This window comes from Saimiri boliviensis, chromosome 13 (assembly GCF_048565385.1).
Source record: "Saimiri boliviensis isolate mSaiBol1 chromosome 13, mSaiBol1.pri, whole genome shotgun sequence".
Lineage (NCBI taxonomy): Eukaryota > Metazoa > Chordata > Mammalia > Primates > Cebidae > Saimiri > Saimiri boliviensis.
The window spans coordinates 112,879,489-112,889,300 of NC_133461.1; the positions used below are offsets into that span (position 1 = coordinate 112,879,489).

Genomic DNA, 9,812 nt, shown 5'->3' on the forward strand with positions numbered 1-9,812 from the left:
ACAGAGGCCGGGGTCACCCCCCAAAACACAGAACCAAAGAGAGCTGAGGCATTCCCTCAAAACACAGGAGAGAGACCTGGGTCACCCCCAAAACACAGGACCAGAGAGGCCAGGGTCACCTCTGAAACGCAGGACCAGAGAGACATGGGTTGCCTCCCCCAAAACTTAGGACCCTTGTGTCCCTCCGTGAGGTGCTGGTGCTGAATCTCATCCGTGGCATGCGGCTTGCTAGCATGCCCTTCTGAACTGGAAAGGCAGCACTGGACATGGGCCGCGTCTTCCAGGGGCTTCCCCTCTGATTCTGACCCTGGAGCCGACGCTGCTCAGTGCTCACGGGCAACTGGAGAGTGAGGACAAGGGGGAGCAATCACAGCCTGCTTCGAGTCCGCAGACGGCCTCTATACACAGAAAGGCCAGCGTGCTCTGTCCTCACATGCACATCCGTTCATTCATTATCCCAAATCTTAGCGGAGGGAAGAAGTTTCAAAGGCGAACTTTCCCCACTGTCTTTTCTGTTAGGAGGGAGACTGTGTGTGTAAAGAAATACACACACAGTTTTGACATGTGTAGATATGTGAAAGCTGCACCTTTTCCATGTGTTCAAACTGTCTTTCTGTTTGGAACATGAGCAAACACTGGACAGTGCAGAAATCCCCTCTTCCTCGTGAGAAATGGCACAACATGTCCAAGGACACATATTTGACTTTCACGTGTTTTCACGATATGTTTCTGGGTTGCAAGTTGATATTATAAATGGCAGAGGCAGGAACATTTCTAAAACTGTATGTGAAATCCACACACCTCCCTCAGGAACCTCAAGATCCAGTGGGCCCTGGTGGGGTGAGCCCAAGCCAGCCACTGCTCCCCAGGACCCCTTCCCTGCTGAAGGCCTCGCTGCGGCCTCTCCCAGCTGCCCTGACACAAGAGCTCCTTCTCTCATTCAGGACAACACAGAACTCAGGAAATGAGGCAGGAAAGGACTTGCTGAGTCTACGTATCAGCTTAAGTCAAAGAGCAGAGAGCAAAGAGGCGAACGAAAAGCCCAAACCTTCCTGGGGAGCCACAGGCCCTCGTGGTCTCCTCCTCCACAAGACACGCATTGTGGCTCTCCCTCACCTTGTTGTGAAAACCCAATGTGACGCTCAATTCCAACCCCTCCGGCCAGCACTCGGCACTTAGCGAGCACCAATAATTTTTATCACACATGCAGCATGACCACATCACATTAAGTATCATGCTTATAGGATTATGCATTATTATAAATTAATGATGCTATTTTTAAGCAAATGACAACAGAGGTGGGAGCAATGACAATTTCCACGGTGAAAGAACAGCATGGTTCTCTCAGATATGCAGGTCCCGCCCTTCTCCCTAGAAACCATGTGTTAAAACAAAGCAAAGGTTCAAGTCCAGGGTTTGCTGAGCCAAGGGCTGAGAGGACAGAATATGTCAGAGGGTGGGGGCACAGGAGAAGCTGGCCTGCCCTCCTTCCTGTGAGGCCTGGCTGTGTCAGAGGGCTGGGGGCACAGGAGAAGCCGGTCTGCCCTTCTTCCTGTGAGGCCTGGCTGTGTCAGAGGGTGGGGGCACAGGAGAAGCCGGCCTGCCCTCTTCCTGTGAGGCCTGGCTGTGTCAGAGGGCTGGGGGCACAGGAGAAGCCGGTCTGCCCTTCTTCCTGTGAGGCCCAGCATCCCCCCAACCTGCCCATGGGCACCAGCTCTGTCCGGCCCAGCTGGCAGCCCCACCACCTCTCCCATTCCCTGCCCCCCAGCCCCTTCTTTCCACTTTAAATAGAACTGCCTTAGGAAACACAATTTGGGGCCCAATGCCTCCTCCACAAATATTTCCCCAGCCCGCATTGCTCTTCCAGCCACAAAGAATGCTGCTGCCCCTTCGACTGCAGCGAACATGCGTGTCCCCAGTGCAGGTGGCACTGTTCGTCAGACCTCAGCAGAGAACTGCTAATGCTTCTTGCTCTGTTACCTGGACTCGATTTCCATCAGGCACATTCCTGTGAGTCTTTCTTATTCTTATTTTTATTTTTCAAGATGAGGAGAAGTAGTTTTTATTTTCATCTTTTTTTAGAATTAGCCATCACCAGATAAAGTAGTTTCATTCTAATTTAGCTTTCAAAGACAGGTTATTGCTATTTTCAAAAATATATGTCTTGGCTTTCTTTGAGGTCTTCGTAGTTACTTTAGAAAAGCACGTAGCCCTTGCTTTGTACAGTCCCAAAGTGCACAGATTGTATGGTTTAAATAACACCAGACCCCAACAACATGTTTCAAATTGCAGTCACATCAGTGTTTTAACTGTGAATAAATGCATAAGGCAAAATCTCTGCAGCTGGCTCTTCAGTCCACAAATCACTATGTAAATAACAAACTTACAACATCATCAGTAACTAATCACTTTTTTTTTGGTACTTTTTAAATTTTTATTTTTTTATTACACTTTTAAGTTCTGGGGTACATGAGCAGATCTCACAGCATTGTTACATGGGTATACACATGCCATGGTGGTCTGCTGCCTCCATCTCCCGGTCAGCTACATTAGTATTTCTCCCAATGTTATCCCTCCCCAACCTCCCTACCCCCTGCTATCCCTCCCCTACCCACCATGGGGAGAATGAATCCAAGCTGGGAAACACTCTCCTGTGAGTCTTCCAAAGACTGGGTCCCACAGAGGTCAAATAGCAGCTGCAGAACCTGCCCCAGCCCAGCCCCAGGGGCTACCCAGGTCTGCCAGATTGCCATTCTTTTTCAAAACCCCTCATTCTTGAAGCATCTTCTTGACAGACAAGCTCTGGGAGAGGATTGGCTAGAGAAAGCCCCAGCAGGCCTCCTGGGAGGGTTCACAGGAAAGCACTTTGGGAGGGGCCCATGCCCACACCTGGGGGAAGAGAGAGACCTGCCACCTGCCCTGAGCCTTGCTGTGCAGCTCTTCCCTCCCTCTGTCCTGCTTCCCTCGTCTTCTGCTCCTGCGCCACCCTCCTTTTCCTCCTTCTACTCAAGTAGCAGCAAAAAAAACCCAGCATGGAATGCAGGGACAGAGCCACTGCTGGCTACCGGGGAAGCCCTAGACCCCACCAGGAAATCCTTATACCCCACCAGGAAGCCCTAGACCCACTGGGGAAGCCCTAGACCCCACCAGGAAAGCCCTAGACCCACCGGGGAAGCCTCAGACCCACAGAGGAAGACTTCGATCCCACAGGGGAAGCCCTAGACCCACCGAGGAAGCCCTAGATCCATGGGGGAAGCCCTAGATTCACCAGGGAAGCCCTAGATCCCACCAGGAAAGCCTTAGACCCACCGGGGAAGCCCTAGACCCACCAGGGAAGCCCTAGATCCACCAGGGAAGCCCTAGACCCCACCAGGAAATTGTTAGACCCCACAGGGAAGCCCTAGATCCACCGGGGAAGACTTTGATTCCACAGGGGAAGCCCTAGACCCACTGGGGAAGCCTTGGACCCACAGGGGAAGCCTTAGATCCACAAGGGAAGCCTTCGATCCCACAGGGGAAGCCCTAGATCCACCGGGGAAGCCTTAGACCCACAAGGGAAGTCTTAGACCCACCGGGGAAGTCCTAGACCCACCAGGGAAGCCTTAGATCCCACCGAGGAAGCCTTCAATCCCACAGAAGAACCCCTAGACCCACAGAAGAAGCCTTATATCCTACCAGGGAAGTCCTAGACCCACAGGGGAAGCCTTAGATCCCACTGGGGAAGACTTAGACTCACTTGGAAAGCCCTAGACCCCAGAAAGGAAACCTTAGTCTCACTGGGAAAGCCTTAGACCCCACTGGGAAAGCCTCAGACCCCATGGGGAAGCCTTAGACGCACCAGGGAAGACTTAGACCCACCAGGGAAGCCCTAGATCAACCAGGGAAGCCTTAGACCACACCGGGAAAGCATTAGACTCACCAGGAAAGCCTTAGACCCCACGGGAAGCCTGAGACCCTACTGGGGAAACCTTAGCCTCCCTGCACACCATTGACCAAGGCCAAACTCAGCACAGACAGCACCAAGCACTGCTGAGGACGTGGAGGAACAGGAACTCTCATCCACTGTGGTGGGAAGAAAAATGTAGCCAATATGGAATATAGTTTGGTGGTTTCTTAGAAAACGAAACACGTGCTTGTCATATAACCCAGCAATTGCATGCCTTCACATTTATTCAGATGAGGTGAAAAGTTACATCCACACGACAACCTGCACATGGATGTTTACAGCAGCTTTATTCATCTTTCTCTAAACTCAGAAGCAACGGCGATGCCTTCAGTGAGTGAACAGACAAACTACGAGCATCAGACAGTGGAGCATCACTTAGTGCTGCAAAGAAACGGGTGACTAAGCCATGAAAAGACAGGAAGGAACCTTAAATGCAGGTTGGAAAGTGAGCGAAGCCATGTGAAAAGGCCGTGTGCTGCGTGGCTCCCATCAAATGACGTTCCGGAAAAGGCCAAACTATTTGCCCAGGGTTAGTGAAGAGGCAGGGAGGAGAGGGGGATCAGAGGGGTTTTTAGGACAGAGAAACTCCTGTGTCATCATACACCTGCCCAAGGGTACGGAATCACAACACCAAGAATGAGCCCTCGGTGAACCCACTGGGACTCTGGGTGAGGGTGACATGTCATGGTGGCTTACCAGCTGCAGTAAATGCACTGCGCTGGGGGGACTGGATCAGGAGGCCATGAGTGGGGCAGGGGACACGTGGGAACCATCTGCACTTTCCACTTAGTTTTGATGAGCACCTTAAACTGGGCTAAAAATATTAAGTCTCAAAACACAGACATGCACGCGCACACACACACACACACACACACACACACACACACACGTCACTCAACCACCTGAGTCTCGTTTTTCTCATATGCAAAATGGGCATGGAAATCATTGCCCAGGCATGCGTGGGCCAGGCATGGCCCATGTGGACAAAGGGCATACCTGAGACACTCTTCCCATGAGGGCTTCTCAGCACAGCCACCTCCTGCGAAGCCTCTGACCTCCAAGTCTACCCAGGAGCCTGCAGCTTCCCAGGTACCAGGTGATGGCCCTACAGGCAGGGCCCTGGCTGGGTGGGCACCAGGGAAGAAACACCAGCAGATCAGAAAACCCAAGACAAAAGTGCCGGGAGGCTAGAACCTTCTGACTAGAACACACTCGGCAGCACCCTTCAGCCGTCTCAGTCTGTCTTGGAAGAACAGGGAGGAAGCCCAGGAAACAGAGATTGGACAGGGCTTGGATCAGGGCCAGCAGCATGAGGCATGGGGCACGTGGACAACGTGGCCACAGCCTGGGTCCCAGAAAGATGGGAAGACCACAGAGGGTATTGTGGGGAGAGGCTGGGTTGGAGCCACCCATCCACCTTTGATCAGACGAAACCTGAAGGAGGGAAGGAGACCAGCCCCTCTCGGCAACAAACCAGACACCACCAGGCAGATCTGGGTGTTGGGATAGCCCTGGGTAGCTTGGACTGGGGATGTGGCCAGGAAGCCCCTGAGGTTTGAGGTGAGGGGGTGTCGTGGGGTCTGATGGTTACTTGAGAAGAAAATGGGCCTGAGACTGCGCTGGGTTGCAGCTCTCTGGCTTCCCTTTAGGGTCCTTTCCACCACAAAATACCTGCCCTCAACATGCAGTGCCTGGCCGTCCAGACAGCAGGGACAGAGGTACCACATTTGGTGGCCAAGGACGGAGACAGGGCAGTGGTGGGGGAGCTGCCCTCCTCGCCCAGACCTGCCCACGGTGGGAACTGCCCTCTCCCAGACCTGCCCATGGTGGGAGAAGTGCCCTGCTCACCCAGACCTGCCCACGGTGGGAACTGCCCTCTCCCAGACCTGTCCATGGTGGGAGAAGTGCCCTCCTCGCCCAGCCTTGCCTGTGGTGGGGACTGTTCTGTCCCAGACTTGCCCTGCAATCCAGCAAGTGAACCTAGCGCAAGCGACTGTACAGACTGACACCACCATGGTGCAGCCACTCTCAGGCTGGACAGGGTCCGGCTCGGCAGCCTCCCCCACCAGGGGCTCCAGAGACCCAGGTCAGGCAGGCCCAGAGCATTGTCCCCACAGACCATGAAGGACAGTGACCACTCAAAAATCAAACAGCTCCGAAAGATTTCCCGGAATTCCTGGAATCCAGGCTACCCCTACACACAGACTATGTAACTATCTGGGGGCTTTAATTCAGGATTCTGTCTCTGAACTGTTCCCACAAGGAACAACTGATGTGCTTACATGGGATAAACAGAAGTGGAGATGCTCAGCATAGATCGATCTCAGGAGAGTGTCCAATTGGAAGGAAGACAAGCATCAAAGTCTCTGATGACCCCTTAAGAAAGGAAGCACATCCTTTAAATCTTTCATAATTAACAGTGTCATTCTTAAGGTACACAGCTGCATTTTCCAGAGGCCAATGGTTTAAAGTAGGTTTACTCCCCATCCACAGATTTAGAAGCAAAACGTTCCACGTTGTGTGATAAGAGGCAGAAACTATAGATTCCAGCAAAAATGTGTTGCTTTCAATCACTGAATACAGTGTCGTTTTAATAAAGATGTGTGTCAGGAAAGCAATTTCACAATAACTATTCTCTAAATGGAAATGTTATGGCTTTTTTCTTGATGCCAGTCATATGAAAAGTGCTAATTTTACTACCAATTGTTATCTTGAAATCATCATGAATAAAATAATGACCCATAATCGAATTTCTGACAATGGCTGTATCTTTGGAAAGAACTTACTGAGTCCAAGGTTCAGACACAGCTTCAGTCAACACTGGGTTGTGTGCACAGACGCTCCAGGGCGAGTGATTCTGGATTTTAAATGGACAGAGTGAGTCAAGGAAGGAGACGTATTTTTTTCAGAAATCCCCGGGCATGCTGCTTGGTGGGTGGGAAGCACCCGCTGTGAGGAGGTGTCTGGTTGATTCATCAACAAAGGGTAAATGCACAGCATGCATTTAAAACTACCTTCCTACCGCTCCTGTGGCATTGCAGTGCTCTCCCATGCACGTACCCTTCACTGTTCCTTCAGTGAATCCTCTACACGAGGTGTATGACGGGCTGGCCGTGTGCATGCCAGGGTAGAGGGAGAGTAAGGACTGTGCTTGTCTTCCTCAGAAGCATCTGTCCCTCTGATGCATACAGTAGAATAACAGGAGACAGGAAACACTTGCTTAAATTTTATATGTCTAATTGTCAGAGCTTAATTTTTATGTGCATATTATGTGGAGAGGTCACATACAGCCCGTGTTGACAGTGAATCTTTTAGAGCATGTCAAATTTACTAAAGACTTCCTTACTGAAGAAAAAAAGCAAGCCATCGCGTTAAATAGTATTTAAATAAAACAGATATGCTTTAGAAAACAAAAACTGTAAGTGGTTTTGAAGTTACTAATGCTGGTTAAATAACATTTGAGTGGATGTTACTGATGCTGGTTTGAAGTGATTAGTGCATTTGGTTTGAGGTTATTAATGCTGGTTAAATAACATTCGTTGTATAGCCGTCAAATATATAATATTCTCAAACAGTATCCTAATTTGGTTGTGAAAAACGGGCAGTCTGAAATATCTGAGGAACTGTATGTACATCTTGCAGCTATATTTTCCCAATATGAATACCATATATAACACCACTTACTTTCTGATGATCCAGTTCTGTTTTAACCATAAATAAATTGGCTTGGATAAATGGCCTCAGGGGGCTGCATGCGGCCCGCAGGCTGTAGTTTGGGGACGCCTTTTACTCTTATCTGCCCTTTGTAAGCTGCCCCCAAAGTAGACATCATTATTACTCCCATATTAACCTCATTTGACAGATTAAAAAAATGACTTAGGGAGAGGTTATTTACCTATTTACTAATTACCTAATACTATTTACTATTGTCACAGATCAAGTAAGTTAATAGCATTAAGACTGTAGGGTCTATGAGCTTATACATCCAAGAAGCTCTTACCTGCCAGAAGGTCCTGTCCATTGGCCTCATTAAACTATTTATTTAACTTCAAAAAATAATAATAATAAATAAAAAATAAAAAAAACAAAAAATAAATAAATTGGCTTGGTTTAAAAAAGCAATATTCATTACTTGCAAATACTTACTGTTGAGTAATTGTTGCAAATTGGGAGGAAGGATTAAACTTGATAAAATCATCCCTCGCCGCCCCCACAGGCACTGGAGTATCCCCATGAAATAAAGCCTTCCCACAGCTGCAGTTACTCCCAGAGAAACTCTCTGCCCTGGGCCACAAACCCCGCTGGACGCCGGCGCTTCCTAACTGCTCTCCTGGAGAACCATGTCATCCTGGTGTGAATGACACGCATGACAGACCGTCCTGGCTAAGGAAGCCAGCACTTGTTGCTAACAGCAAGTGTGATTCACCAAGCTGGAGAGAGTCCCACTGCTTTGCTCTCTTTCACAAGCAAATTAAAGGCCACAACAGACACCATTTTAACAGTGGACCTCAGTGTGGAGAGGCACTGAGCTCCGGTAAGAAAATTATGAATGAAATAGTCGACACCCACCTAAATATGGACAAACCAATAATAGCTTCCTATTGGCCACACTCAGTCCTGTACAGAGTGTAATATTTCAATGTAAGATATTTGATCGTTTATAACAGGAACTTTTAAAGCTAGCAATTACCTAGATGTCTAAGCTAATAAATCCTTTTACTGACATTCTATTTAAACAGAAAGATGCTAGGCAGTACCATTAAAAGAGGTGTATATTTTTGCAGGAGGTAAAAAGCAAAAAAAAAAAAAAAAACCCAAAACCAAAAACCAAAAAACAACAAGATGCCAGCATGGTTAGGCAGGACAAGAAGCACAAAAAGGAAATCCCTCCCAAACACACTTGACCGTCACCCTGTGGCTCGTGTGGGGGCCGCTCTCTCGTTATAAAGTTCCCCACTGCTAAAGCCCTTCATGGATCGTGTAAGCTCGAGACCTCAGGATGGCAGGGACGCTGGTCAAGATGTGAGCACTCGGAAGCATGCCTCCTCTAAAACCTCAGCAATTCCTATCACACTGAAAACACCGTCTCCTACTACAGAACAGAGGACAGTCCGCATGGTGAGCTAAAATCCTGGAATCCCCTGCTTCTGAAGAGGTTGCTGGTCTTAAAGACAAATATATGGCCACACTTTGTGACATCTCAGTCAAACATCTTCCCCCTTTTATCCTACTTAATGCAGCTGATTAAAGGCACCCGATCTTTCCCTGCACTCGGCAGTACAAAGGAAGCTGTCTCCACAGGCTTCTCTCTCCATTGCTTGCATAGAAAAACACAGGTCTGAAAAGCTGCAGGTCCCTGGATTTACTCATTCCCAAAGCAATACGGACGCCAGCGGCTCAGCTGCTGCATCTTTGCTGTAGCAAATGGAGAATAAGCCAGAAGAGTTCCTGCATTACACACTGCTCCAGCATTCGGTGGTTATTGGAATCGTGGTTAATTGAAGACTGAACTTGTTTCCTTAGAATTACAGCACCGTAGTTCTGGGCTGCTGGGCACAAGCTTTTCCCCAGAGCCTCCTGGCAATTAAGATGCTCCCTGGATTGCAGGCATCCTCACCGCCCCGCCACCTCCAGCTGCTATCACAATGTCTATCAGGAGACGAGTGTTTTACTTATAAGAAAGGCACAACCTATGGCCAGGAGGGCGGGCGGGCGAGGAAAAGACGTACTGCAAAGTATGGAGGAAAGCAGCTTCACGATTAACTCGTCAGAGCTGCCAGTCGGCCACTGTCTACCTGATGCCACTGCACAGGGGAAGTGGACGTTCCAGGTAAAGAAAGTCAGAAATGAGTCATCCTTGACTTAC

At 49.2% G+C, this 9,812-nt stretch overlaps 1 protein-coding gene across 7 annotated transcripts in view; it reads right to left on the minus strand.

Annotated features, from left to right (window-relative positions):
* The window catches only part of DLGAP2 (DLG associated protein 2), an 868,686-nt gene that overhangs the window by 538,641 nt on the left and 320,233 nt on the right, over positions 1-9,812 (minus strand). The gene's annotated exons all lie outside the window — the stretch shown is intronic.